The sequence below is a fragment of the Poecilia latipinna genome, unplaced genomic scaffold (genome assembly GCF_001443285.1).
Source record: "Poecilia latipinna isolate Pla-1442-1.1 unplaced genomic scaffold, P_latipinna-1.0 Scaffold3697, whole genome shotgun sequence".
Classification (NCBI taxonomy): Eukaryota; Metazoa; Chordata; class Actinopteri; order Cyprinodontiformes; family Poeciliidae; genus Poecilia; species Poecilia latipinna.
The window spans coordinates 72,569-79,746 of NW_015116313.1; positions in this window are offsets into that span (position 1 = coordinate 72,569).

The window sequence follows — 7,178 nt, forward strand, 5'->3', positions numbered from 1 at the left end:
GCGTCAATATGTGACGCCGAGGGTACCTGCCCAAGCGTCAATATGTGACGAGTTGGGAGTGAGAATGTGTTGGCTGATGAGGGACGCATCGCAGACGACGACGAGTGACATGCACATCGGTTAATCACTCGGCAGATCGTACAGACAGCTGTGTGGTCCGTTTTCATAAAGCAGCTGAGGTTTGTGCAGCTGCGGCGCCGTCCTGGATTTGTCTTTCACAGCTTGGAAAGACAAACCCGTTTAATGTTGCATGAATTGATCAGGATTATTATGAACTGCAATATACAGCAGGATTGTGTGGAACGGGTTCTCCATGAATGGCACCATTTTAATACTAATGCCAAATGCACATGTTAAAAGAAACGATGGTTACATAAAAATAAAGTATTTTTACAAATTTACTCACAAACCAAAAGAATAAAAAAAAAGAGTTCAATTAAAAACTGATGGAGAAAAGATGGAAATGGATGGAATTTTGGAGATTTATTTATTTTCATAAAATATAAAATACAAAATAGAAACGTCAAATACACCTGCAAGTTTTTTTTTTTTTACTCTTAAGTAAAATAATATTTTATTTATAATACTTTAGTCCTTAATTGATTAAACACAGTAGTTCACACTCCTTTTCCCTTTGACCTCGGCATGCTGTAGGCATAGGGTCGTACCAGTTGCAGCTTTTGGCTGATAGCCGATTACTGATCTTCAAAAAGCCTGACCTGCTGATTCCGGTTTTGGCCAATGCCAGTTTATTTTATCTGAAATGTTGCTAAATATAGCAAGATCGTCACAGAGTTGGTAACAGTTGGGTGACTATTATGAACTCCAATATACAGACATGACCTGGTGAGCGGGGCCAACAGCCAAACCTCTCTCACACCAGAGCAAACGTGGACAGTGGCTGAGGAAGATAAGATTGGGTTTTACATTTAAATATTGTCAATTACCGATCGCCCAGAATTAAGGAAATTGGGGCCGATTTTTTTGGCTGGCAGATTTAGCGTTGCACCCCTACTTTTAAATATGGGCCAATTCATTTCTTGGTTGCTCAAACTTGGGGGTCAACTGTCTCCTCCCTCTGAACATGTCAGAGGTGCTTCTTTGCTTCTAATCTGAGCCTTTCCCCCCTCTCCCACATTCACAGATTGAATTCATGACGAGCTGTCTATTTTTTTTTTTTTTTGGTTCACTGCAAGTATTTCTTCATATTCTCTGCCAAAGGAACTCAGCCTCTGAACCACCAAGCTGACATTTGGCCAGCGGTTACATTTGGTGTTGTTTTTCTGGCTGTTCATCTCTCCAGCATCAGCCAGTAATCTGGCATCAGTAGCCTTTTGGCTGATGTTTCTTTGTGGTAATGGCAAAGTTACTGTCTGATTGCTTTTTTGGGATTTTACCATGAAATAACATGATTTTTATTTATTAAAAACTTTAGTTTGAGATTTATTATCAGTAAATGTCAGTAGAATTAAAGAAAAAAAAATATTATCTACCAACTAAATAGCAAGAAAGAATAGGGCTTGTTATGACATATTTTATGGGGTGCCATTTGTAAACAGTGTCATTTGGTTGCTGAGGCATGATTGGCTAGTTCACTATTTTTTTTTTTTTTAAGAAAAAGGTTCTGAACAGATGAGTGAAGGTTCCATTTATTGACCATTTGCAAAAAGCTTTGAGTTCTTAGGGTTTCCATGCCTGAACTGTCTTGATGAAGGGCTGTTTCCATCAAACAGGACATTTGTTAGAAAAAAAACATGATTTATTTCTCTTAATGGTGAGATCCAAGAGCGTTTGCAGAATTGATAGAAGATAAAGAACAGGGTGTACGAGGAGCTAACATATCTGACATGAATGACGGCAAACCAGAAGCACATTGTAAAGATTCTGTACTATGAAACAGGATGATATGACTTGGTTGATATGGTTCCCTTTTTTCTTTCTTGGTGTTGCCCAAAAATAAACGAGCAACAAAATGACAACAGGTTCTGTAAAAGAATAGAAACAGCTAAGCAGTAAGTTAGCATTGTTTGTCTGCCAGTAAAGAAATCAACGCCTTGGTAAGGATTAGTTTGCACTAAACTTCCACAACAGACTCCTTTGATGTCTTGTGCTCTATTGCAGGGGTGTCAAACTCCAGTCGTCCAGGGCCATGTCCTGCAGTTTTTAGATGTGCCACAGGTACAAAAAAAACGCTGGAATGAAATGGCTTAATTACCTCATTCTTTGTGTAGATAAGTTCTCCAGAGCCTTGCCAATGACCTAATTATTCTTTTCAGGTGTGGTGCAGCAGAGACACATCTAAAAGTTGCAGGGCAGTGGCCCTCCAGGACTGGAGTTTGACACCTGTGCTCTATTGAATCTCTGAGGTTTTAAATTGATGTTCAGATTTTCAAACTTTCTGTCATCCTTTTCTTCTAAAACCAGCTTAAGGCCTTCCTGAATAACCAAGTTTTTGTTTTACTTGTTGATTTCCCCAAATTGATTTACTGGCATACACAACTATGGATTTATAAAGTAGGTAAAAACAAAGTGAAAACTCTGTGAGATATAAATCATTTACACAAGACCGATTTCAAAGTCACTGAGGAGATTTAAATCAGTATTTATCAAATCCAACATATGTTCAGTGTTAACCTGCTGCTGGTCATGCCTTTTAGAGGAACTTGTTTTTTAAGACTACACTCTGCAGCTTTTCTTCCCAACCACTTGCTCTTTATATTCCTATGTGAATTTACATGATTCCAGTCTCTAGGTGTTATCATAAAGTGGATTGTTTTTTCATGTTTGTGTGCTTTAACCAGAGACAGGACTGAATTTCCCATGTAAAGACAATGTGCCTGTATCAATGTTTGGATTTCACTCTGATTCAGCATCAGCAGCTTGTTTTTTTTTCCCCTCTCATTGAAGTCCTTTGTTTTAAGAATTCAAACATCATGTATTGATTTGCAGTGACTGCAGTTATTGTTTTACATTCATGCCATGTTGTTGAATAAACTCCTTTGCTTACTAATCTGTCTCTGCAAATGTTTCTCCTTAAATGTCTTTTGCAACCTCAACGTTTCCTTTTCATTTAGTCTTAACAGTTACATGCCATGTTAGCATCTCAGCATTCTGAATGATAATAGTATGCCATCATAAGTTTAAATTCTAATTTATCCTGATGTGAAACAATAACAGTTTCTAGTTCACTTACTGTAGTTTATAAGCATTGCTATCTGATGAAAGTGAAAAACATGCATTATATGTTGCAAAATAAGTTAACCTGGACAAAAATTGCAACCTGTGAAGTCTAACAGTGTATTTTGACTACAGCCATGTTTCCATTCAATTATTCAATTGTTGGTAAATGAAAAAAGTACTACCTCCCACACAGGACCTTTTTCTGGGGTTAATTTCCACCCTGGTAATTTGTTTTTAATCTGGTGAAAGTAGTTGGAACAGAGTGTGTGTGTGGGGTGATAACGACCCTCGAACACTAATGGTTCTTGGAACAGGTTCTGGTTCTGGAAATGGACACAAAGTATTTTTGAAAAGAAAACCCTGTAACAGAGTTACAGAATAAGGATCTGGAAGAAATGATGACACAAAGATGAAACAGTCATTCATTTGTTCTCCATGAAGCAGATTCAGATATTCTGATTAGGAAAGGGTAAAAATGTAAGCAATGAGCTGTGGGAAATCAATTTGGCATAGCATTTCTTGTGGTTGCTATTTTGATTATTTTAAATGAAGGACAATCACATCTAAATCTAGCAGTTTATCTGAAATCAGCAATGGCGGTTTTTGAAAAACAGAAACCAGGCAAAGTTTTTCTGCAGTTGGAGTTAAAGGATTTGATTTAGCAAAGACAGGAAAGATTTGCTTTGCATAAGAGTTTGATTCAATGAAACTCTGTTGTATGTTATGTTATGAAGCCTAGGCATAAATTCAACCTGGGAGACTCTCTTCAGCTTCCTGGCATCATCGATTACCACGCCCTTGCCAACCAGGACCAGATCGTCGCTCTGCTCCAGCCAATCACCTTGCAAGAGCTCCTTCAAAAGGCCAGTCAACCATGGATTCACCAGCTGCAGCTGTGCTTCGACCCACCTCCTCCTCGTCTCCACCCTCATCCTGCCAGGCTTCTTCCAGGCTCCCTGCAGGCTCCTTCCTCTCAAGGCTGTGCTCTACCTCCAGTTTTCAGGCCTGGGGGAAGACGACCCTGAGCTGATCATCCAAGCTCGCAGCGATTCTCAGCTTGCACGTCTTCTGCCAGTGTCTGAGGGCCAAATTCTCAGCCCAATAAAGCGTCTAACTGCTGTTTTCTCTCTCCATGTGAGTCTCTACAGATTGAAATGCTTTTAAGGTTTTCATTGTGGCTGTATCTTAAAGAATAATCATTGTCCTCCTCAGACAGGTTGCTCTCCAGAAGTTCATATTTCCTGAACCCAGGGGAGGTCCCTCATATTGCTGCTGTTCAGTCAGTGCATACCATAGCAAAGCAGATTCAGTGGAACTGGCCTGAGTCCTGTGGTAAAAATAAGTTTGTGCTAGTGTTTGGCAGCCTACACATTGAGTTTGCAGGACTGAGATCAATAGGAACATTACTAAGGGTTAGGACAGGTGACTCATTTCTAACGGCTTCGAATGTCACCAGGATTTGCAAGGACTCGCCAAGTGCACCGGTTCACAGCATGTACTCTGCACAACCTGCTGAGGACAGCCTGTGTGAGCTATACTACTGATACAGCCGAGTAGCAGGTGCTCAGCTTTGAAAACTGGTGTGAGATCCGCAAATAGCAAAGCCCTCAGTTTCAATTGGCATCTGGTTTTTGTCTATGGAACTAACTATCTTCCTATTCATCAGATCATTTAGAGAGTACAACTTTGAGTTTCATTGTCAGTCACTGACTGAGCTCAGGCGGTATGTTTTTTGCAAACAACGGCAGCTATGCACAATGGCTACTACTTTCACCTGTCAAACTTTCCAAGACAGACATTCCTCAGCAGGACCAGTGTAGAAGTCCAACACGGCTACCCCGCGTATAAAACATGTTAAGCTACTTACTTGCACTTCTGATAGTATATATCTATATACATCAGATTATTGAAGCCATAGTGGAAATTTGGTTTACTGAAATGTATGTGAAACATGGTTAACACAGTTCTTATGCTGCGATTCAGTATTTGGCTTTGGAAGGGACATGATCAAACTGTACCTGATCAACAGATCTCAGAGAAAAACACATTTGTAATGGCATTAGGACCATCCTAAATTAACATTTGTTTAATTACAGTCCTCCAGTTAGCCCTGTTTGTCAGTGCTGAATAAAGGCTGCACAAACCAGTCCTGACACCTGCTATGTGAAATAAAGACTCAGTGAATCAAAACTGTTACCGTGTTTCAGTTCATCTCAATGGGGACAATAAAACAACTGAAATGTGCCTGCGACTGAGGCTGTGCAGAGGGCAAGCCGGTATCTAACAGCTTACAGAAGGCTCATGCTGACGTAACATTTCAGGGCTGCCAAAAGTTAGACTTAAAGAGACACAGTGAAATTGTGTGTGATCATGTAGACACTGGGGCTGAAAATAGTATACTCATTTACTGCTACCAAAGCAAGAAGCGGCTGACCGGTGAAAAATGTCAGCATTAAAGAAAAAGTAAAACAAAAAACACAATTTTAATTGGGAAATTGTCTATTCAGGTAATCGGTATTGATCTCAAGTGAAGTTTTCTTTTATTTAGAATGCTGGACAAAAATTGAATTCAGTTAAGTTTAATTGTACAGTGACATATTCCCACCACAGGTCATGCTGAAGCACTTAAAAATATCAATAAAAGGACCATATTAGTGTGTTTGCAAATCAAATAAAGGATTCTCCAATCACAAAGTATGTTTTAAAAAGTCTAGAAGAATTCTAGTAGAAAATTATAGTACATGTTTGAAGTGTACCATTAAACCGTCATGCTGAGGGCAACAGAAGACCTGATGCTGCAAGGAGAGAGTGAACGCCTGGTAGCCACAACCTTAAATAATAAACCCCTTTTCACTTATTAACTGAAAACAATACAATGTATACAGAAGTTATGTACCACTGTCGATAACTGCATTAACTACATGTAAGGAATGTGCAATGTAATCCATTTATAAATGAATAATTCATGTAATCCTTGAGTAATTTTTTTAAAATCCAATATCCTTTACAGTCTGCAGCTGTGCATGAAAAACACATTTCAAAAGCGAGCGTTTTATTTTCAACATTCTGAACACGATGCATCCAGGATTCAGACACATGTTCTCACCAAGGGAATTTTTTTTTCTGTCTCTCTTTGTCATGTCTGCAATAGTTTATTTTTCAGCAGGAAACCACATTTAGAGCAAGGATAAGTGCAACATGACACTCACACACACACACACAAACAAAAACAGAGCCTGACATACTCACACTGGCTGACCTTGATATGTGTGTTTGTGTTGGTATGTAATACGTTTTTTGATTTTGGAACCGAATGCTGAGAAGAAGCAGATTGCAGCGACAGCATAGAATAGAATAGAATAGAATAGAATAGAATAGAATAGATCTTGATTGTTCACCCCGGTAGAAAAATACCTTTGGCTCATTAGCATAAAATGTGAAGTTAAAAGAATTTTAAAAAGACACACAGACAGAAGTCTTTGTACTTCTATACAAACTGAGGACTTTTTGTTGAGTTCCATTCATTTTAGTCATTGCATAAATTTCTAACACAGACACTTTTCCTGACCGTAACCATTACTTGTCCATAATCTTATGCAAAACTTAATTCATACCAATCCTCTAAAACTAACTTGCATAGTCATATAAATTATGTTTTTATGTTGTGTGGACATGGAAAATGGCCTCATAACTTCAAATGTTCTCACAATGTTGGTTGTTTCCTAAGAGTAAGTCTTTACAACATACCTCAACAAGTACTCACACACACACACACACACGCATGCACGCACGCGCACACACACAGCCTCTATCGCGTTAGAGTTGCTGCCTGATGTCTGAGAACTAAAGCTTCCTAGAAGGTTTTATCAACACTGCAGTGACAGAGTGACTTGTTTACTTTCTGACTCCAACCAGACATGATATACTACCATCAGCATGCAAAACAAGTTCGAAAAGCATAAGACTCTGTAAATGAATTTTCTAGAGTCTTCACTGTT